Source organism: Parasteatoda tepidariorum, chromosome 7, assembly GCF_043381705.1.
Source record: "Parasteatoda tepidariorum isolate YZ-2023 chromosome 7, CAS_Ptep_4.0, whole genome shotgun sequence".
Taxonomy (NCBI): Eukaryota; Metazoa; Arthropoda; class Arachnida; order Araneae; family Theridiidae; genus Parasteatoda; species Parasteatoda tepidariorum.
Window position 1 is genome coordinate 50661443 of NC_092210.1, and position 23859 is coordinate 50685301.

Here is a 23859-nt window from a genome sequence, read left to right on the forward strand (position 1 = left end):
TTTTTGGCATGAAAAAAAAAAGTTCCAAAAGAATCACCATCATCATCAATATCAACAACAATAACGAAATCCGCTCTAATTCCTGATGAGGGCTTATTTACCACCACACGCATCACTTTTATAAATCAGCGGCTACTTAATAAAACTAAATTTATGTTTGGTACTCGAATACCCAGCGGGTTAAGGGGTTTCTTATTTTGCTTATTTTTCCTTCCATCCTGCACATTTGCAGTGTCGTCTTCAAGCAGCAGAGAGTAAACAGACGACGAAATCATTTAATGACTCTCCAGTGGTTCCAGGAGAAGCCATTAAAAGAATGTTAGCCGAATGTAAGTCTTCTACGTCAGGGTGTTTGCGTCGCTCCGATAAGTTAGACCCTCGGTATTTTATTCCTCAATGGTCGGGAAAAATACTTATCCTGCAACTCAAGGAAATGGGATGGAAGACGAAGGGCTTGGTGTGCTGGCTTCCACAGGATTTCGCTAATGAGATTGTTCTCAACTCGAGTTCTGTTATTAACTTTCTCAACACTTCAACTTTTCTAACTTTTTCTACGATTTTAATCTCTTGTTCGGAATGTGTGAAGATAATGTTTGAATATAACATTGTATTTTAAAGTACATTATAGTTATATATTTTTATTTTCTACAAATCATGTGTACAAATTACCAATCAAACTGTACGCATTTTACAAACTATGCGAATTAAATCTTTATTTACACAGTTTAATTTAAAAAGAAGTTTTAATCGATAAAGAAAAGAATGTTTATTATGGTAAAGATCATCTTCAAACAAAGAAACAGGTTTTAGTTCCAATGATAAAAGTCTTTTAATATCAACGCAGAATAATTATTAAGAAAAAGCTTTAGTTTTTGAAGTAAAGAAATCTTAATATCAGATTTAAAGGGATGACAATATATTAAAATATAGAAAGAACTCAAGTAAAAATATTAAATTTATTTCTTGATTTAAAAAATGTATATAACCCACACACGTATAAAATTTTTCTAAATGGTTCAGGTACTTTTTAAGGGGTGTTAGAACATTATAATGTCTTAAGAGAAATGTGCTTTCGTGTATTTTTAGTATATATATTTAGTATTATATAGTGTTAAGTTTATATATTTTTTGTGGATGCATTTCAATATGGCAATTGGCAGAATTATACTCTGTTGCAAGTTAAAAAAAAACCTTTATCTCAATAGAGAGAGCATGTTTGAATCTAAGCGAACGCCAAAAGGATGCCAAGTTCCCAGAGCGAACGTATATCAACATAGCCAATTCTTGAAGCGATTTTGCAAGCCTCCCTTTTGCTTGCTTACTTATTAAAAACAAGTAATAAGAATTAATAAAAATGGTATCTGAAAATCCCAAAAAATATACGTCTTTCTGTTCGCATTTAAAGAAAATGATGAAAGAATAATAAACATTGTTTCTTACAGACAATTTTCTTCTACGCGGAAACAAAAATAAAAATTCATTATCTCACATTTGATTTGTTAAGAGCATGTCAGTATAAGACGCGCTATTTTCAGTGTTCCAATCAAATTCAATGCTCTTACAACGTCATACAGTTGTTTTTATTTCAAGAGTGAGTGCTCTCCTTATTTATCGAAATATGACAAGCACAACAGAAGGATAAATTACACTCAAGCCCTATGCGGGATTTGAACCCAGGAACTTCCTGGAACGAGGCCAACTCCTTGACTACCATATAGTCTGATCGGCTTCTTTCGTCACTTTATTTTCGATCCTCTAGTTTTCATTCTAGTTTCGTAATTATAGTTAACAATTTCCCACAATGCACTATGATGAGGTTTCGAGCTAAATACGCATTTTTGCTATTACATTATATATGAGAGATCGCGTTCGTCACAAATCACGTTGTTTCGAGACGAAATGATTATCAAAAGTAACGCAATACAGCTCAATGATTGCTAAAGAGTCAAAAGTGAGAAATTTATTTATGGCAATGTATTGCTGGTATTCCATGCGTACGCACAATTCATCTACGTTTTTAAATTTAACTATATATGTTTTTAATGATTTCAGATACCTATGGAGGATATTGAACGAACAAGTACACCTGTTCCAATGGAAGAAAAGAGAAAAAGACCAGAATTCCACAGTGATGTTTAAACTTTTATAGATTCTTCGCTACGAAATGTTATTTTATTGCTAGTTACCCACAAGAGCAAAGTGAATCCAATATATGTCGTTTAAAAAAGGGGTTTCCAATTCTCATGTTAGAATTTAAACAAAAATAGAGTTCTTATCTCTATATTTACACGGCGAAAAAAATTCAAGTAAAATTACCGTACTGTATTGAAATAACTCTTCTAGTAAAAAAAGAAACAAAATTCTGGTTAATGAAACCAGAATATACTGCATTTAAATCATCGATTTGGTAATTTTTCTGTTCATATGGTAAAGGTTCAAAGGAAATTCTGGTTTCAAAAAATAGTTTTTATTGGCACACATATGGTAAAAAAAATACGAATCTGAAAAGTAAATTAATCCGAATAAATGGTTTTTATGCCATGCTCTAAAGTATCATGATAAAATTGCCGAATGTTGCCCCATTTACCAAAATTTATCGCATATTATAGAGACTTATTTAATGGTTAGTTTTAACAGAATCATCACCAAAGCGCGTAAAAAATATTACCCTCTTTTTGACAATCCTCATAGTGTCAGTAACCAGGGCTAAAGAGAATAGAAGGGCTAGTTCACTCCGCTCTTAGAGCTGAAGCTACGATTTCCCTCCTCATGACGTCACTGTGTCCACAAATCTCGGAGATCGCAAGCAAAGATATTATGATAACTTTGCATCTTTCTCTTTGTAAAAATAAGTTAGACATTTTCTGGTTATAAGCTTTCAAACTTTACGTAATTAACACTTTATTTCCGTTCATAAACATAGTTCAAAAATACTCTCTTGGCCATTATATTAAAAAAATACCATTTTAAACTTATAAAAATCTTTTACTAGTTGGCGAAAATGACACTATAAATACTCTATTTTAAACAGTTCTGTTTTAACTTTAATTATCAAGAAAATTATATATTGGCACTTTTTTATCTACATATTCTGTTATAACAATAAGTTAAGTTTAATTTAGAATCTCTAATTTTTAAATATGCCGTTAAAAGCATTTTGTTCATACTTAATCATTAGGAAACATCAACCTTATACGCTAATTACTGAAACAAAATAGTAATTTAGGTTCATAATGATATTAGAAATTTTACAATTGTTTATAGATATTTAAATTTACGATGATATAATTTATAGATATTTAAATTTAAGAGAATATAATGTTTAAAGAAATCATAAATATTTTGAATAACTACATTAAAAATATATTATGAAATTAGGAGAATTTCAACTATATATTTTATTTATACTTTTTATTTACATTTTAATTTTTTTTGACTTTATCTATTTTTTAATTTTTTTCATCTGCATTTCTTTTTGAAGTAACGAGGCGGTTTCTATTTAGATAATGAATTTTTATAAAAGTTCTTAACGATAGAATAAACGTATTGCTGTTTTATATTAACTGTGTCATTTCGGAATCCATTCTTTACATAGTTGTTCATTTACTTTAGGGAACACGTTTTTCCTTTTGTTTTTTTATCAGAATTTTTGCAAGTTGCAATAGTGCAAACTGGCATTTCGATAATAGCTTTAAATTTTTGTATATTCACTGCAAAAACTGAGGAAAGTCATTATAGAAAATAACAAATGTCTTAGAATATGTCACAAAAAAAATGCTCCAATATTAGTTAGAGCTAGCAAGGCCGAACGCTCCATTCTTGATGCAAAAGTGCGAGCTTTGAGCCAAAGTGACGTCACTAGAGAAAATCGGTGGATTGGCGCGGCGAGAGCTACTTCAAAGGAGTGAACCAGCCCTTCTATTCTCTTTAGTCCTGGTCAGTAACACGGTAAATGTTATCATATTCTGGTATTTTTTACCAGAATATAACCATTTACCCTTTTTTTTTTAACCTTTTTTACCATTGTCCCATTTATTTATTTATTTTTACCTGGATTTTTTTTTTTGAGTGGAGTAACTTTTCAAATATTAGAAAAACAGATCACTAATATTTTTTACTTTCTCAAAACCTTCTTCGTAATGATATTTTGCTCCATTTTCATAACCAGCAGTGACAATTCTGGCTATAAATAATAGTATAGTTCACCCACAACAATTATAATATAGCGTATAACTCGCTGAGAGAGTGTTATTCAAATAACATATCTTTATGACAATCTAAGTCAAATTTTGCAAATAGCATTGGTAAACAAACATGATAAATAATGCTCACGTTTTTTAAATATCCAAGATTTTTGGTGGGTACTTTTATTTATTTAGTTTTGCGTTAAAATCTTAGATGTAAATTTGTCGAAAAAAAATGTTTAGGCTTCTTAGTGACTTGCGCCTGAAAGAGAATTGGAAACCCCTTTAGTTTGATTATAAGTTTTAAAAAAAGCTCGTTAACTTTTCGTAGTTATAGAATCTTCAGTTCAAGGAGTGGAAAAAAAAACTCAAGTAATGTTAGACGTATTTGTTTTGATGGTGCTTATTTTTACATTTTGATAGTCATGAACATGTTGCTCACGAGTTTATGAAGTTTTTTTAAAATAAAAAACGTGTTTTTTGTAAAAAGGTATCTCTGAAATATAAATGTTTGTTATTGTAGTGAAAAGGTCTGCATAAAGAATTTTTTGCACGATTGTGGTTAAAATATTGGTATTTTTTTTTCTTTTTTTTTACTTTAAGAAGTAATTTTAAGAACGCGTGTTGTCTGTGACATGATTTGCTTAGAGCTTTTATATAAAAATAAAATTTGGTAATATTTCTTGATGAATGTTTTTGTTGCGTTTTGTTCTTCCCCAAATAATATGATTGATTTGCCAGCTAATTTTATTTCGATGACATAACAATCACAACAATTAACTTCACAATGCCCAATTTCGCAGTCATTAAAATATACATACATTCTAAATCTTGATTTACGGTAGATTGTCATAAAATTTTTTTTTCAGAAGTTCCGAATAGTTTTGAAAGAAAGTTTAAAATATCGATAAATAATTTAAAAAAATATTTTGCATACTGAAATTTTTTTTTAGAAAAATCGAAATGCTATAAAAAGTTTATAAGAGTCCAAAAAAATTTGGAGAATTTTTAAACGCGAAAAAATTTACTATAAAATATTCTTTTAAAAATACATAAAGGATTTATTAATTACTTAATTTACAAAAAAAAAAAACTTTGGACACTTAATACTTTACTTGCTTTAACTAATAAATTATAAAGCACTATGCATTAAGTGTTTCTACATAAAAAAAATGCATTTTGAGTACAAAATTCTCTTAATTAAAATTCTTTATATTGAATAAACTATTACATAAGTATTTTTATAACATAAGTATAAGTAAATGTTTTTTGACTTATTAAACTGTTTTTTTAAACTTCTTCACGTATAATATTATTTATAAAATGTTTATTTCTTACGGATAAGTTCATAAACGTCTTTTAATTAAAATCTTTCAGGTAGCTTTTATAGATTTTTTCACTTAAAAAACTTTGAATATTTAATGTTTAGGTAAAATTTAGTATTTATGTATTTTATGTATTTATAAATATTATTTTAAATGCATTTTATTACTCCAGATTTTATAATATCTTTTTAAATGCGTGTGTATTTTTATGTTTTGTTATTTTAGTTCGTCCGTAAGTTTTGAAGACAATTTTATGCATTATTTAACTTATGGACGTATGTTAAAAAGTAAATGATTTTGTTCTGTGAAGTACATATTTTTTATAAATATTTTTATTACTTTTGCTATTTTGTACGATTCCTAATTGGCGTAATGTTGTAGACATCAATGAAAATATTGTTTAAAAATTAAACAGATCTGAAAAATAGTCTATGTATTTTTATGTTTTGTTATTAATATTTTTTGTAATATTTGAATAAATTTTTGTGAGTTATTGAACTTTTATATGTTTGTTAAAATAAATACTTTTCAAGAAAGTGTGTAATATTTCATTATACCAATTCAAAAGTTTATCATAATATGTAATTATGACCCGTTATTTAAACATTATTCCTATTGATTAATCTATTAAGTAAATGTAGACTTAATTCATACAAAATGATATTCTTCGCCCAAACTCATAGGTGTTTAAAAAAAATCACATTTATCGATTTTTATAATACTTAATATCTAAAATAAAATAAATTACAAAATTTTAAGAAACTGAAGCTGTAAGACATACTAGATTAAAAAATTTCATTCGCTTCAAAAATATACAGATTGGAATTAGCAATTGACATGTTTCAGTCGCTCGAAAATAGACGCTCATTTTCGAGACTTGCCAGACGTGAATGAAAAGAAACAAAAGTGATCTGAAAGTTGCCAAAGAGAAATGGAAAATAAGGGAGAGAATCAAAACTAAAAAAAAAATCTCAGTAGCTGTGAGAGAATAAAAATAAATATGGAAAAAATACAACAAGAAAAATCACTGAGGTTGACAGGGGCAAATGAGGCAAAATGCATTTCCACGCGCTATGAAGGGGTGGTGACAAGGCCGTTAAAAAGGGAGTCAACATTCATACGAATAAAACATGATTCCAGGGAATTAAGAGAAGCTGATGAGACAGACTAAGGGATAAATAATTTTGGCATTGTAAAAATTGAATTTAGACCCAAAATTCCAACAATATGCAGCAATTTATGATATCTCGATACGGGACATATTTATTGTGCTTCTTAAATTTAAATTTTAAAGCGCGTCTTGTTTGTTCGATGTAGCCAAGGTCAAAATAAGGAACGATATAAATGTCTCAGCTATTATCGAAAGCTAATAGGATCTTTAAGAGACTTAAATTTGATTTTATTAACAGGTCTAGCGAGTTCAGCAAGGGCTGAGTAAACTATGGAAGGGTTAAATCTATGGTTAGCAGCAAACGACCTGAGGAAGTTAAGTTCGGTGTTAAAAGAAGAAGACTCAGAGCAAAGGTTTAGTGCACTGAAAACGGAAGTATGAAATACGGAAATTTACAGACAATTAAGATTAGGAGAATTAGAATTAACATTAGGGGGCAAAATGTTTACGATAAACAGAAGTGGAGAAATAATCAGGGTATTTAGTTGCAAGGACATCTATCATTTAATCAAGTAATACTTAAAATCTAGTAATCATAATTACTTTAGTTCAAAAATTTTCTGAAAAATATATTACAATTTAAGCACATCAAAAAGATTTTAAAAATTATTTCATATTTCTTAGCGAAATATTTTATCTGCATAAAAAATTAGTTATGTTTAAAAAAGCATAAAATACAGTATAGATTTTTCTATATATTATTTTTTTTACAGTATTGTTTAAATTGTTAAATACTTAGTTAAAGTTTAATTTCACTAATTATGTTCCGAGTCACAAAAGTATTTTTTAATTTTTATTTGGTCATCAACATTAACATTATGAAAAAAAAAGCATATCTTTACTGGATGAACGATAAATCGTTTGTGATGTTTCTACTGTAATGTTTTTTGTAATAAACTTCAAACTAATATTCTTTTATTTAAAAATATTTACTTGTTAACTTTATTCGCAAAATTCTAATGAATTTTAATTCTTTATTTTTTGTTTATTCACTTCGTTTTCTTACATTTTGCTTTTGTTTTTAAAAGTACTGATAACATAAATTTTTTTTTTAAAGTTACGTGGTTTACTTCTTAATCATTTGTTTTTCTTTCACTTGGTTAAATATCTCCACTTTCATTTGCATAAAGTTAAAAAGAAAAATATTTCTTACACGCTTTGCTTGAGTAAGTCTTAACTTATAGATAAGGCATTTTTGTCACTGAATGGAAGAAAATCAAAATATATAATTTCAGAAAGAGAAAAAAGAATTAAAAGAAAAAATAGTAAATATTTAAGTTATCTTTAAGAATATGAAAATATTAATCAGTAAAAAGTTGCGTTTAAGCATAGAAACTCAGTATTTCTACATAGAAAGTTGCGGTCACAAGATGGCAGCATGTTCCTATTTTATCTAAGTATCCAGGTCTTTAGAATTAATCTGCCATCAATGGGATTCGAACCCAGTTCCCAACAATAGAAGGAGAACGCTCTATCCCCTGAGCCACCACGGCTCAATTTAACATGATTAGCGTCCATAATAGTATGTATATTTTTTATGCCTCTCATAAATTATTTATACTATTCATCCATCAATTTCGCTTTTTAGTGCAGAGCTTAGTTTTTTTATTTTATTACAAGTAGTACCAATTACAGAAATTAATCAAGTATCATTGATGTCAATAGCAGTATGACAATTTTTAACTTTTTTCGAAAGGAATTAATACTATTTAGTCATTAATTTTGCCTTTAATTGCAAAATTTATTTATTTTTATTTCAAAAATTGGTGATTTTAAATTATTTAGTTTGCCGACCGGCCTGTATAGGGGGCAGGGAACTGTCCTTGCATCAGAAAGGTTCTGGGTTCGAATCCCGGCCAAGGCATGGATGTTTCTTTCTCTCTATCTGTGTTCTATGTCCTTTCTCCCTTGTGTGTGAATGTGACCCGCCCTATAAACGGGTTTGTGGTTGTGTGACGTGGGTTTGCCACAGGTGCCCACTGGGTAACGAAAAGAGAGTTAGCAGTTCTGGCACTTTCTGTGGCCAATGGACAATAGTTCCAAGTGACCGCTATTAAAAAAACTAAAAAGAAATTATTTAGTTTTATAGAGTCACCTTTTTTAAGCATAACTAAAAAAAAGTGAACATGAAGTCTCATAAAACTTTAGGAATACCAATTAGGCGTCGTAGTCCTCTTATGTCACCACGCTCGCGTTAATCATTTTATTTTATAACTGTCATTGAACAGCCGACACAAATTTGAGTTTACGTCTATCAGTGTTCAACTACGTTGCCTAGTAATTTTGAACCTAAACCAGATGATAAGGGAACTCCTGGATCAGTGATTTGTTATGGGAACTTGGAGGAATTTGTGACCCCGACAAATTTAAAGTGCACCAGTCACAATTTAAAGCACGGTGATTCTTCGGTCATTTGGACTCGAACATGAGTTCAGCGCTCTACCAACCAGGATATCCCGGTCTCAAAAAATATGGAGCTCATTACGATTTTCATTGACATCCTTGGGCAGGGGCCAAGCTAATCTTCTCTGCATCGCTCCAAATTTTGTATATGTACTGCCGAAGCAAGTTTATCAAACTTATCAAGGAAAAAATTGTAAGACATCAATGACCCAGGAAAAAAAGCTCTTTTTTTTATTAATGAGAGTAATAAGCTAACAAAAATCAATGAGGTTATCAATAAAATATTTAAAAAAAAATCGTCTGCAGTTTTATTTATTATAAATAACGAATTCTAAGCCAATGAGAAAATTTCCTTTTTCAACCGCCTTTTTTTAGAAATTTTTTTTAGGATTGGAGGCTAAATTATACTGTCTTATAATTATAGGACTGGAGGCTAAATTATACTGGCTTGGATTGGAGATGCTAAATTATACTGTCTTATACTTATAGGATTGGAGGCTACATTATACTGTCTTATAGGATTGGAGGCTAAATTACACTGTCTTATACTTATAGGACTGGAGACTAAATTATACTGTCTTATACTTATAGGATTGGAGGCTAAATTATACTGACCAAGTTTTAGGATTTTTTACAAACGGCTCTGGAGTTATAAGAGAAACAGACACGCAGACAAACTCTTCATTTTATTTTTATAGTTAACACACTTATATTTATTTCTTTTTCAATCACTTTTTAAATCAGTTTTAAAGTGTAATAAATTTCTGATGGAAATAATTTCTTTTTAAATTTTTTTTCTTCATTTACTTCCTTTCTTTACTTTTATTTGTTCGAAAGCTGAAAAAGGAATCTCAAAAGAATAATTTCGAAAATCGGACAAATCTTTCACTAATTCGAACAAACTGAAATGAAAAAAAGTCAAAAAATAGACAGAATCTTCTAAATTTATGGATTTTTTTTTATTGCTACAGTGTTTTTTGTTACAGATTGCTAATATTTTTTGCGCTATTTTCTACTCTTCTACGTTGAGTTGTGCGCATGCAGTTTCGAAAAAACGTATTTTTTCATTGTTTCAACGTTAAGTTGTCATGGAAACATCATAGGTATAAAAAGTTTAAGAAAATTGATGCAGATGATATCTCGAAAAGGAAGAAAATGCTGCTAAGTTCATAGTTTAAAATCTTGAAGCAAATAACGCGTGCTAGAAATAAATATGCAGGCTAATATTAGCTATCAAAAAATAAAGAAATACTATATTTAACCATTCGAAAGTATTTTAAACATAAAAATGCTTATTCTTATTTGTCCAAATAACGTTTCAATTTCAAGACGTTTAAATTTATTAAACTCTGAGGCTAAAACTTTTTGCTGGCCAATATTAATAATAAATGCTATATTTGAAATTTTTTAAACACAAATTTTTAACTATCAAGCGGTATATCAATCTCCTTTAAATGAAAATATCAAAATGTATAAAAATAATCTAAATTTTTATTGACAAGAGTTTAGACACCAACAGATGCTGGATACATTTAACGTACACAAATTATATGTTTGTGTTACTTCATTTAAGAATTTGATCAGTTAGGTCATAAATCCTAGGTTTAAATGTTTTGAAAAGAAAAAAAACAGTAATAGCAAAAAAATACTTCATCTAGGTTTAAAAAATTAGATAAAACTGATTTAACTGATAAAACTGACTGATTTTTAATTACCATTTAAACTTATCATATGAATGCAAAGACTGATTTTAAACTTTTTAGTGTAAATATGCATTTACTTAGTTATGGTGTCCTAGTTCTCCAAGAGAGCTAATAAGATACATTATTTTTTAAAATTTATTCTTTTGCTTTAAACTATATATTTACTATTTTAAATCTGTGTTTTCTTTCAACTTAAGGAAGATTATAACAGTTCAATTTCGTTTTATTTTGACGCGAGGAAAATCCTTACAAATAAAATGTATTGACTTACTATAGAGTATTTTAATTGCTAACACAAAGATAATTAATAACAGTGAATAAGTGCAGTGTGATTTATCAAAGTTCCTTACTTTTTATTATCCATTAAATGCGTAACTGAGATAATTAGCATATTTATTTAAAATATTAGCACATGTTTTACTGAATATTTTAAAAGCAATTTCATTACAGTACCCATCTGCGACGAATCAGAAAGATTTATCTGAAGGTTCAAAACCTGAGGATGCGAAGATGTACGAGGTAAAAATTAAATTCACTCTCACTTGAAAAATATGAGTTTATACTTAACACTTAAATATTGTATTGAATTTTTTTCCAATGCCTGCCTGGGGAATGAACTGCGTGGAACTGGCATCTGAAGGGCAGATTCGTTGGCCACTCTTTTAGGGGCACCATATTAGGTGGGCTAACGTTGCTTTCACAGTAAGGATAGATAGTACAGAGAATTATAGAACATCCATGCCTTGCCCGAGATTCGAACCCAGAACCTTTCTGATGCAAGGTCAGTCAGTTTGTCTTAATTTGAAAGAGCGATTTCAAATCTCGAGAAACTTCAAATTTTACTTATCTAGAAAAGGCGGAAAAAAGTCGTCTAGTAGTTAATAATTGCAAGTAAGTATATTTTTGATTAAATATTTGAATAGTTATATATTTAAAAAAAGAGTAAATCTAAACAATACCAGTTTAAATAAATTGCAAAATCGATAATTTTGAGCACGAAACAAAAACAAAACCTTTACCGATTCAATAATGTTAAAACCGTTATCATTCTTCGATATAAAGGTAGGTTTTCGGGAATAATTATATCCGCTTAGTTGGCAATATACTACTTTAAAATCTTTACTATCATAAATTACGGCTCTGTATTCAGAAACAGACAGTCTTTAAACCATTTATCTAAATTCAAACCAAATAATCCTCTTCCATAAATCCTGTGCCAAGTATCAAGGATTTGAAAGTTCTTTAAAAAAAGAAAGTGCAATAATGAAAAAAATATTATCGATTTTTGAAAGTAATAAATCATATTTCCCCCTTAGGGCACCCGTGCTAGAAGTCGAGCCATTACACCACACGTCGATTTATCTGTCATAGATTGTCACAGTATCGAAAGTCCCCTTCCGACAGTAGTACTAACACGTAATATATTCTTAAGGCATAGTTCTTAAGAGAAAAGAAGAAGGGGAAAAAAAGTAAGAAGTTCTATAATAACAAGAAAAAAAAAGCCTGGAAATGGAAAATATGCTAGACACGGCCTTCCCATAATTCCGAGAGATTACCGGAGCAGTCCGGGAGTTAATCCTGGACTCACGCGCCCGGAATCCCCCGATATCAAAATCGCATGTATCTTCATCACCATAGTTGTCAGTAAAGGAATCAGTGACTTTGATTACACTTGCCACCTAGCTTTATCACCCCCCTTTTTCCCAAAAAATGGATCATTCCGTCTTTCGCTCCTTTGTTTTAAGGTCTCTAAGAAATAAATAAGTAAACAAGAAGGCTTGTCAATGTTTTTTAAAAACCTGAAAAATTTGAAAGAGCTATTTTTTTCCCTTCCATCCTGTTTTTATTTTGTTCACTCACTTAGTGTCTGTTCCTGTTTACTGTGCTTTGAGAATTGCGTAAAAAGTTTCTTTTAGAGATAATGTGTTTGTATTTTTATCTGTGATATAAAACAGTTTTTCTTTGTTTTCGGTGTATACTTTTAAAATAGTTGAATATTTTTTCCCCTACTCGAATGCTAAAATGTTTTTTTAAGCACACTTAATGACTATTTTTAAGGAAATGTACAGCGCACGATGCAAAAAAAAAAGAATCCAAAATAATTTTTGATCTAATGATCAGATCTTCACGTCTTAGGACTCAGTTTTAATGGTCGAGCAGGTGACCCTCAATGTGCTAATAAGATAATGCAGACTATATTTTAAGTTAAGAAATCAGCCACAGCTTTTTTTGTTGTTGACAGATTTGGATTTCTGACCCCAAAAATATGGGGGGTAACCACAATCTGAGAAATATGGTCCTATTGCTTGGTCAGAAGAACGGTGGAAACTTCGGATTCCCTTAATGTTAATTTAACTTTTTGCGCATTTTGTCATATCTCGAGAACTTTATAAGCGAATTAAAAAAAAATTCGCGCACAATTATGCAATTTCCATACATAGACATTTTTTTAATAATTATACATTATTTCTTATTATTTTATTTAATAATAGTACAATAATAATATAGTCGAAAAAATTTTGAATGATAAAATATACATCATTTTGAAAAATATAATTTTATAAGGCAAAAACCAGAATTTCAATGAAATTACTCAAATAGTTCCCAAGAATTCAAATTTTAAATATCTGATTTTTTTAAAATTCGATTTCTTAGGAACTGTTTACCGATTTCGTTCAAATATTTGTATTTCGTCACATAAAATTACATTCTTTAAAATGATTTAAAATTAACTACTTATATAGGAATTTAAACTTTCGCTCGTTATCCAAACTATAGAACCATATTTCCAAGATCGCAACTATCCCACATATTTTGGGGGTCAAGAATCATAATCAGCCGTAAAAAAGATATATTCAAAGAAAGTACGTTTTTGTGTTGCTTAAAATATCGTCTGCACTAACTAATTAGCATATTTGAGGTCATTCCCTTAAGCCCTAGTACTTAAAAATCTGATCATTAGATCAAATTCTTGGGGTGATTCTTTAGCAAACTGCCCGTGACTTCTAAACGCACAGCATTGCTCTTTAACTGCCAATCAGTAAAAACTGTTCGGCAATATTTACGTGTTCACATAGCACTATATATTAGGATTTTATATTATCTCAAATAAACTATCAATGATTGCTTGCACTCCGTAAACTTTTCAGCTTCACGCAATGTTTCACAGTATTTATTATTCTGCAAAATATATTATTTTGTTCTCTTTATTTTTGTCTGCATATTTTATCTCGCTTTCTCATAATGCAAACATATTCGCATTTATAAAATGCACCATAACTTTTATTTAGGATCCAGCGAGCGAATGGGATATGTATTACAGGAGATATGTCATTTATTCTAAGTTCTTAGTGAAATCTTCAGTAATTACAACAAAATGTTTATTATCTGTAAGTATATCAGCGACTGTGTATTTTCTGATTATTATTTTGTAAGATTTACTCGCGTAATGTATTAAAAATATAAGTTAACGCGTCTACTTAATGACTTACTTTCATCACTTAATAATATTTTTTTATTTGAATAACTTACCATTTAAAATTTGACTGTCACTGCTGGTTGGATTGGTGATGTTTAGGGATCGATTTTGATCCGAAGGACGGAGATGTCTGTTTTAGAGGATTCAACCAGTTACTTCTATTTTTCAAGCCTGTTTTTCATTTTACAAATTTGTTGATGAAATTCAAACATTTCAATTATTTTCTACACATTCTTTTAACAATGAAACTTGCGGGATTATTATTATATTTCTGTAATTAAAGATTAATCAAGATAAAAATATGAATTTTGTTTTACAAAGAAATTAGCATCATTACAGCACTGACAAAAACTTTTCCAATATTTTCTAAACAACTAATTCTAATAAGACGCACTGAATGCCCGCACTGCCAAATCTTTTATCTAAGTATGAATTACATATCTTTGTTACATAAGTAAGTTATTGAGTTTGAAAGTTCTTTGTGTTTTTTGGAGGGTTCTTGAGAGTGAGCTTTAACTTTGAGAATGTTCAGTAACTTTGTCAGTGATCCTTAGCTCAGTGAGTGATGAACTGAAAACGCAACCACACACTCTACAGCATTTCGTAAAAAGTTTTTTTGGAGATTTTTGCACTGACTGAAGAAAAAAATAAAGTGAATCCTTGTGAGTATGAATTCTTGTGTTGCAAAGTGAAGGTTTCCAAGAAAAAAAGTGAATTATTGTGAGTGTGAATTCTTGTGTTGTAAAGTGAAGGTTTCCAAGAAAAAAATAAAGCGAATCATTGGGAGTGAGAATTCTTGTGTTGTAAAGTGAAGGTCTCCAAGAAAAAAATAAAGTGTATCCTAGTGAGTGTGAGTTCTTGTGTTGTAAAGTGTAGGTCTCCAAGAAAAAAATTAAGTGACTCCAAATTTTCCTTTAAGAATTACAAAAAAAAGAGATTAAGATTTAGAGTTGGTTTAAAAGAGTTGATTAAAATTAGTCTCGACGATTCACAAGTTACACCATAGAAAAAATCGAATGAGCAGAAAAACTAGACACGGCCTTAATTGTTAGAGTGTTTAAGTGACAAACACACTGTAACTCAATACTTCCATTGCTGAATGTGTGATTTTCATAGTCTTAAAGCATTACAACTATCACAAGCAGTCTATATCCTATTAAATCTTTTACGTGTCATAGTTGTGTGTACAAGATTAAAAGATTTTTTCTCAGGAAAGAAAATATTTTTTCGGTTTAATCAGGAGACATGCGAATCAAATGAGTGCAGGAAAATATTGTACAAGAAAAACATTTTGTTCTCTGAGACAAGTTTCCTTTCCACAGCAAATTCTAAATCATTCAAAAAAGCAAATTTATTCATCAAAATCTAAATAAAGACTATTCAGTGTAACACAATATTACTTCGTTCGCTTCCAAGCACTCAATTAACAAAATCTTAGGCAATACTTTTTAACTCAACAGCCTCTGCTGAGGAAACAAATGTCTCAAGAAGCACAGATGATTTTATTAAATTTTGTCTAATCAAGGAATGGAACTGATTTACACAAATCCGGAAAAAGACAAAATAAGTAAATAACATGTAAAATAATAAGTCAAGATGGAAAAGTAGCTAAAACCTTATTTGAATGTCTTTAAAATATTTTGAATTAAAATATCATAATTACAGTATTTTAATTGAAAATATTTTAAAGACGTTCAAATAATTTTGCTGATATTGAAGCCCGCATAAATAGGCCTATGCGGTGAAATTTAAGATTTTTTGTTCCTGAAGCATATAGATGGCAGCATTTTTTAAGAATTTTTACTCATTGAATGTTTTTTACTTCATTTTTCAAGATTTTCAAAAGGGGTTAGCACTTGATTTATTTCTAAAGTTTTCTTAATGATTTGGCAAATTATATTTTATTTTAATTTGGTTATTCTAACTGTAACTTTATCTTTATTCTTCTTATGTGTGGGCGTTTCATTATTAAGTCTTACTCTGTATACTTTTAAATTATGTGTGTTTGCCATTAATTTTTCATTGCATTTACATTTTAAATTTTTTAATTGCTTTTTCTTATTTGTTTATCCATTACGGAGCCTCGGGGTACAGTCAGTTTTTGGTATTACCACTAACGGCCGAAAGGCTCCTTTGTTAGCAGGCAGTGTGTCCCCTGATGCAGTGCTGTCTTGCTAACACACATATCTTAAAATATTCTTCATTTTCTGCTAGAATTGTATTTCTGACTTTCTAAATTAAATTTTGCTAAGTAAGGTAAGAAGAATTCATTGATTTTCGTATATCTTTAAAGCAATTAGCATTGGTGCGGTAAATTAATAACGTCGTAAATTATTTAAAAATTATACAATACTGTGCAAATGATATAATACTATGCAGATTTTGCAGAAATATTTTAACTTAGCTTGTTCAATGACAATGTAACGGAAAATTATCAAATTAGAAACCAAATTGTTAAACTCAAACCCCACTATAATATATATACAAAACGGTTATTACATACTAATCTTTCACTGCTATTTCATTTACAGGTTTTCTGATTTTATATCACGTGATTTCATACGCCATTGAAATTACATAATGTTATAAATATTCCAGCTTTAATGCGATGCAATAAAGAGTTTAAAATATCTCAATCATTGTAAGAAATCTATTCGATATAAGCGTCCAAAGATTTGGTTTCTAAATCTTTCCCCTTCTCTCTTTGAAAATGAGATAGCAACATAGAAAGTATAGCAAATCAATATTTTGCGCATTTATGGTTTAAACGATGTTCCGAAAATTTTATGCTGTACTGACGCCACAAGGGTTTAAAACTTATTATTCGCATCGTCGATTTCCTTAATCAACGTTAATTACCTAACAGTTCATTATTGGTTACGCCAATACGAACAGCCGCTCTCCATCAGGTAAATAGAGTCCAAGAGAGCCCCCCCCCCTCCTGGACTCTTGCCCCCTTATCCTCAGGGGATGACGGGTAACGGCTTTCTGAGGATGAACGGCATTTTGACTTTGGGAGGGTCAGTCATTTGGATACAGTTGCAATTTTCTCTATCAAAATCACCCCTGGAGAATATTATTGCAAATTTTTTGAATTTAGGCAAGTGTTCCATTTTTCTAAAACTTTTGAAAGCCTGTACACTTTTTGTTAAAAGGGTAATTATTAGAAGATTCTAGCAAAATGAAGAGTCTCTTTCCTTGAAAGATGAATTAGACGTGATTATAACGATTTAATGAGTTTTCAAAATATGAAATGTGTTATAGGAGGCGAAGATCAAAATATAAGTAATTGCTATCGGGACATCAAATACATTGAGAATCATAAATACGATATTACCAAGAATAATTTCTAACTCCTAAAAAATTTTATGGGTGTAAATGTACAGCTAACTTATCAAAACTGCGACTAAGTTGTTTTTTGCTCATTCTTTAAAACTGGAAATTTCATTTTCATTTTAATAAAAAATGTAAGATATATTAGAATATATTATTTTATTAGAATATGTTAGAATAGGGTATACTTTCTGCTACGTATAAATAAAACAAAACAATGGGAATAAAACACAAATAAAAATACACAAATGGATACCCCCCTCCCATTGTTTCGGTATTGTATTGATGTATTTTGCTTTGACTATATTAATACAATATTACAAAGCCCTCCATTTTGCGGATATAATCGTGTAAGCTGATGAAGATATATATATATACATACACAAGTAATGAAATAAAATAATATAAGGAAAAACTATAAATGGGAATAACCAATAGCCTCCTTCAAGACACATCTACTAGTATAATTTAATGCGATACTTCTGAATATAGAATTATCCTAAGATAAAAATTATTCTTTATATGTGNTATATATATATATATATATTGAAAAACAACATTTTTAGCAAGTGAGGCTTCATAGTTTTTCCTTGGTTCATCTGAAATCATAATTTTTATACTTAAGCTTTGAAATTACAAATGTGGTAAAAATAGAATTTGCAATGATTGGTTTCACTAGCGGTACAGCGTACTCTTAACGAAAAGGCTAAGAAATATTTTTGGATAATTTGGTGATTTCATAAATCTCAATGCTGTTACAATTGGTCTTATTCATACCTATATCGGATAAAAGAGAGTGCATCTGTTTTTGAAAATAATCGCATTTAAACAAAACAAAAAGAGAAAAAAGAAATAAAGTGGCAATAAAAAGATATCAACAATCTATTTGCGAAAATCCCGTTCTTCAATGTATATCTACTTATTTCAAAATCTCATCAACCCAATTTCACTTCATATACCAGATACTAACGAAGGGATTATTTTCTACTGCCGATAGCGAAAGATTCGAATGGCTTAGACTTCACTGAAAAACGTGTGATAAAAAAAATGGCGCGTTTTTTCCCAAGTGTGTATTTTCGCTGCCTCTGTAACGACTCCTCCGCGTACAGTGTAAACACCTTTCTGTACCCGACTTAATGAACACGAAAGGCAAGGTCTCCAGGGTAAAGGGGAGACTAAGATGATACTCTCCAAACTTTTTTTTTTGCCATCTTCTTACAGAGTAGCTAAGCCTAAAGGTTTCGTCGCCATTATCTTTTGCGCTAGAAAGTTGTTCTTAATATCTCCTCTCTTTCGCATTTTATGGGTAAAAGCGCAAGGGAAGAGGGTATTGGAAGATAAGGGTAACTTTATTTTTTTATATTTTGCCCCAGCCCTCCGAGATACTTTTAAGAAAAATCCTGAGCACTGTCGTTAATTAAGATTGGGACTATTTAATTCCGAGCTTTTCCATTTGTAAACCTATTTCAAGAGGTCGTTATTTTGGAGATAGGTTCTAAGTAGGTATTTTCTCTTCCAAATTTCGACTCTTATCCCCGGCCGTCATCTAAGGGTAGATTTGTTCAGTGGGTAAGGGTAGAAAAAAAAGGTCATAAAGAAATGGAGTTGAATGGAAATAGTTTTGCATTATTCAGGAAGGAAAGTGACTTTCTTTAAAGTGATTACATTCGAGATTTGGAAATTGATTTTGCTATAAATTTACTCTGTTTTACGAAGCTTCGAATAGAATGAAATCTAATCTTAAACTTATATTTGATTTTTTAAGTGTTTAATAAAGAAAAAAAAACATAATTTTGCATTTTAAAAATTCATAATTAGTCAGTGAAGATTTACACAGTATGTGTCAACTTAGAAAGAAGTCATTTACAAAACTGATTTTTTTTAAGTTATCACATAATTTGAAAATCATCAATAAGTCACAGTTTTATTTATTAATCATTTAAAAGAGATGACCTTTCAATAAAAGGTATTCTTGTGATTGCTTTAATGCTTAATATTCACTATTTTGCAATCATAAAAAGTAAGAAAAATAATCAAAACACTTTAGGAATCACATTTGAAATTAATCTTTAGCGATAGGATTTATAAATATACGACATTAATACAATTATATAAATGCTCCATCAAAAATTAAAACATGACTAAGAATATCATAGGAATTCAATAGATATTCACATTAACAAATAGTATTCCATAGATGAAGAAGATTCAAGTAGTCATTTTCTTTCAAAATTTCTAAAAGAATGTCTCCATTTAAAAAAAAATTCTCTTATTACAATCTAAATTATTTATACGACATTTATTTAGTTTGGCTTGTCTGGTTGGTAAATTTTAAGATGTCTCAATAGATGAAAGTGAAAGTTTAGTGTTTTTGAAGTGCAAGGTTCCAAGTACATTTGTCTACAAACTGTCATCGACAATTTCTCGTGGATTGTTGGTTGTTAAAGTATTTAATATTCAAGAAGCTTCTAGACTAAGAAGCTACTAGATGCCACTAGAAGCTTCTTCCGATCCGAAAATACTCAAGTTTTTCTTTTAGTGACTTCCTACGCTTAAATCTGCTAAAATTATAAACTTAAATAAACTAAATAAATGCAGTTCAGCCGAAAATAAGATCTTTCTCCGAGAAATCAAAATGTTTTTATAACTGTCAATTAGAAAATTCCTCCACAAAGCTCTTCAGTAATGATTTACAAATAAAATTGGATTCAAATAAACCAGTTATAATTTACGACTAAACAACTAAACTTAAAACTGTTTGATTATATAATGAAAACTAAATCAACTGACAAATCTAAGAAATAAAACAAACATTAAGTCTTAAAGGAAAGGGAGAATTAAAATTCTGCAGCTTTGACATATAAATAGGGCAAAAATAAAAAATGAAATGAATTTAAGGTTGAAGTTAGCATCAGTTTTGAAATATCAAAGCTCTTTGTTTGTATTGCAAATGAAATTTAGCCGTTTGCGGTCGTAAGTCTACTTTCAGCCACCAACGCTTTTTAACCGTTCCAGTAGTATGCCTGCTTTCAGCCACCACCTCAAAGATGTTAGTCACAGCTTAGTGTCAAATTGCATATCCCACCCTGGCAAGAAAAGTGGCATAACTCAAAAATGCAGCATTTGATACAAATCAACTAAAAGAATACGATAACCCTTATTCTGAATTAGACTCAAAACTGACGCAACTGCCCTCAGCTAGATAAACTAGAGATGTGACGCTTTTTGAGCTTGATGGGGCACTTCATACATATTTTCTATTAACATAACTTCAAAATTGCTGTTTTTTTACTTGTGTCACTTTTCTTGCTGGGGTGCGAAATATTGCGTCACTGTGAAGATGTAAAGAGTAAAGCTTGTTCTGCATGTTCAAACAGAAAAATTAATGGCTGAAGGCAAACTAATTATTTTTGCGACGCATGTTCTCGAATATGTTCGAGATACAAGTTTGCGATATGCTGCGATACATGTTCATATTGGAGACTGCTTTGAAGGATACCACACGGCGGAGAACTATAAAATATAATTTTTACATAAAATTAAAACATATTATTGCGTTTCATATATCTTGAGTTAAAAAAAGAATTAATAAACTTTATTTTTCCAACATAATCCTGCATATTGTGTATTACTGTTCGTTCAACGAAAATTAATTCCGACCAGCATGACATCCATGGATAAGCTTATTACGACCACAAAGGGTTAAATTATTATTCTGAATATGCTTAAATGTTAGAAAAAGTATAAAAATATTAGAACTTAAAAGTTTTTTCTCCCCTTGCCTATTTCTTTTAAAAGAATATTGAGTGCAAAACTATCGATAAAACGCTGAAAGCCTTAACAAATTTTTAAGAAACACTAAAGTCTACATAAAAAAATTTAATTATGTAAATATATTTCAACATAAAACAAAAAAAAATTCTTTTACGTGAAAAACTTTCCTGGTACCATTGAATTTGTAAAATATTCGATATCATTTTTACAAAAGTCTCGTCTTTCCTTTGGATGGGAAAAAGACAATGAAAAGAATGTTCTGAGTTGAAATTTTCGAGAGACTACAAACGAAAGCAGAGATACTCTTTCAACATCGAAATTATTCTTTTAATACTTTCTTTGGGTGGTTAAAAATTTCTAAGAACTCGAGAAGGTAATTTTATTTTCTTGAGGAATTCCATGCCAGAAATAACTTTAGTTTTACCGCACGACACTTGAGCTCAGTCGAGCATTTTATGTGAAGGTTATCAGGTTTATGGTCGGTTGAGCAAACGGCCGGTTAATGAAAGACCCCTTAATGTGGACCAACTTAAGTGAAAAGGAAAATCTATTTCAGACATAAAAAGTTTGAGATTTTTAAAACAAAAATTAATTTTTGGGCTGAATGTGCTTAATTGAATTCCTCTGAGATTATTTTTCGTTTTCTTTGCAAGCGTTACAAATCATAAAAGTAAAACTATTCTATAAACTACATTGGTGAATATTAAAAAAAAAATTTAACAGAATATTTTTATTTTATTAATAAAATAAATAATTATTTACTTATTTATTTTGTTCCTGAAACTGCTTTACGTGCGTAGATTCATTAATCTTGTCCTTTACCAGATGTCTTGAAGGTGAAACATAAAAAAGCTGTTTATTAATTTTTTTGCTTATTTCAAATCAATATTTGCAGTTGAATTTGCTTATAATAAGAATATGAGTCCGGTAGGTAGGTACTTTATTTACAACGTAATTTGCTGCACAATGAGCTATTGGCAATGGTTTGGGAAACATCCTTGAGAATGATCTGCCATCACAATTTCGATCCTCTGCAGAAGGGCTAGGATATCCCTCCTGCAGAGCTCCCCTGCCTTGGCAGCCCGACGATGTGCGAAGTCGTGCACTTTACGGTCGAACAGTTTAACGAAGAGCAGACTGATCAAATTCATCCCCCACCAGCTTACTGATCGCTGCCAGTTATGCTTGACAAAGGTGTTCCAGTGAAAACCGTGAATTTACGAACAGTCTACTGTGGGTTGAATATGGGTCCGAGTAAATTTGCGCACCAAGTCATCATGCTTGTTCTACCCTAGTCGAATGAAATAATCACAAATATAAGCTATAGTGTATAAAATTTAAACCAAACAATGTTTTTAAGTTTTTATGACTATTTTACTAGTAAAGCTTAGTCAAAATTTATTTATTTATTTATTATTATTATTTACTATTATGATTTTTAATTTGATGTTGGCAATCTTTCGACGTACAGGGTTTAAAATCGGCTAATGAGGGGTCTGCGGATCTAAACTCGATCAAATTTACAGTAGATATTTGGTTTTAAAAAATAGTTCGGCTTTTTTGCCATCACGGGAACAAAAAACCGGTGCTGCAAGGTCATGTATGGTGTAAATCAAGCATATCAAGGGCAGAAATTAAACATCGTATTTACGCTCATATAATTGTATTTCGCACTTATATTAGATACATCAATTTAGCAATCAAGTTCCTCCTTAAAAATACCGTGTTGTATGCAGATTTTCAAGTAAAAAGGAGGCTATAAAAATTTTGTTCTACTTAGGTGAAAAACTTACAAAACTTAATCACTTACAAGCGAGTTGCATATAAGGGAAGAATGGTGAATATCAAATTTCGACAGCATACAAGACGTTACTTTTTCTCGTTACTCGACGTCCATCCAGCGTTAAACCCCTTGGGTAAAATTGTACGGAAATTTCCCTGCTATGCACTATTCTCTCATTGAATAACATGGGGGAAACCGATTTTTTGATACAGGAAGCCTGCACCCAAAAGTTCGAAAAAAGCCGGAACTAACACTCAGACGGTTAATCTGCTGACTTCAATATGCATACGACACGCTGTTGCTAAGGCCAGACAAAATTGTTGCAAAAATTCAGAAAATATAACGTCATAATGCAATTGTGACTATTAAGTACGATGCGATTATCAGAATGTTAATTTTTCGTTGATGTTAATTTTTCCTAATTTAACCTCTAAATAGCTTTACAGTGCCATTTCTGTGTAGCCTGGCAAAAAAACTTCTCTTTTTTTAATGACATAAATTTTGATACCAAAAGAGGACTTAATACAAGGTAGTTTAAGTTTGGTTAGTTCTTTTCGCCCTATCATACTTTAAACACTATACTTTAAATATGGCCATTCTGTATAAGAAGTGCAGCATGAAGTACATAATCACTAGAGTCGGGATAGCCTGGTTGTTAGGACGTTGGGCGGATGTTCATTAGATCGTGAGTTCGACTCCCACCGG

At 30.2% G+C, this 23859-nt stretch overlaps 1 protein-coding gene and 1 non-coding gene across 2 annotated transcripts in view; both read right to left on the reverse strand.

Annotated features, from left to right (window-relative positions):
• The window catches only part of LOC122269131 (cytosolic carboxypeptidase 6-like), a 534894-nt gene that overhangs the window by 71893 nt on the left and 439142 nt on the right, over positions 1-23859 (reverse strand). The gene's annotated exons all lie outside the window — the stretch shown is intronic.
• Positions 9146-9248, reverse strand: LOC122269148 (U6 spliceosomal RNA). The gene has a single exon (XR_006225002.1). It is a non-coding gene; the product is annotated as a U6 spliceosomal RNA (small nuclear RNA).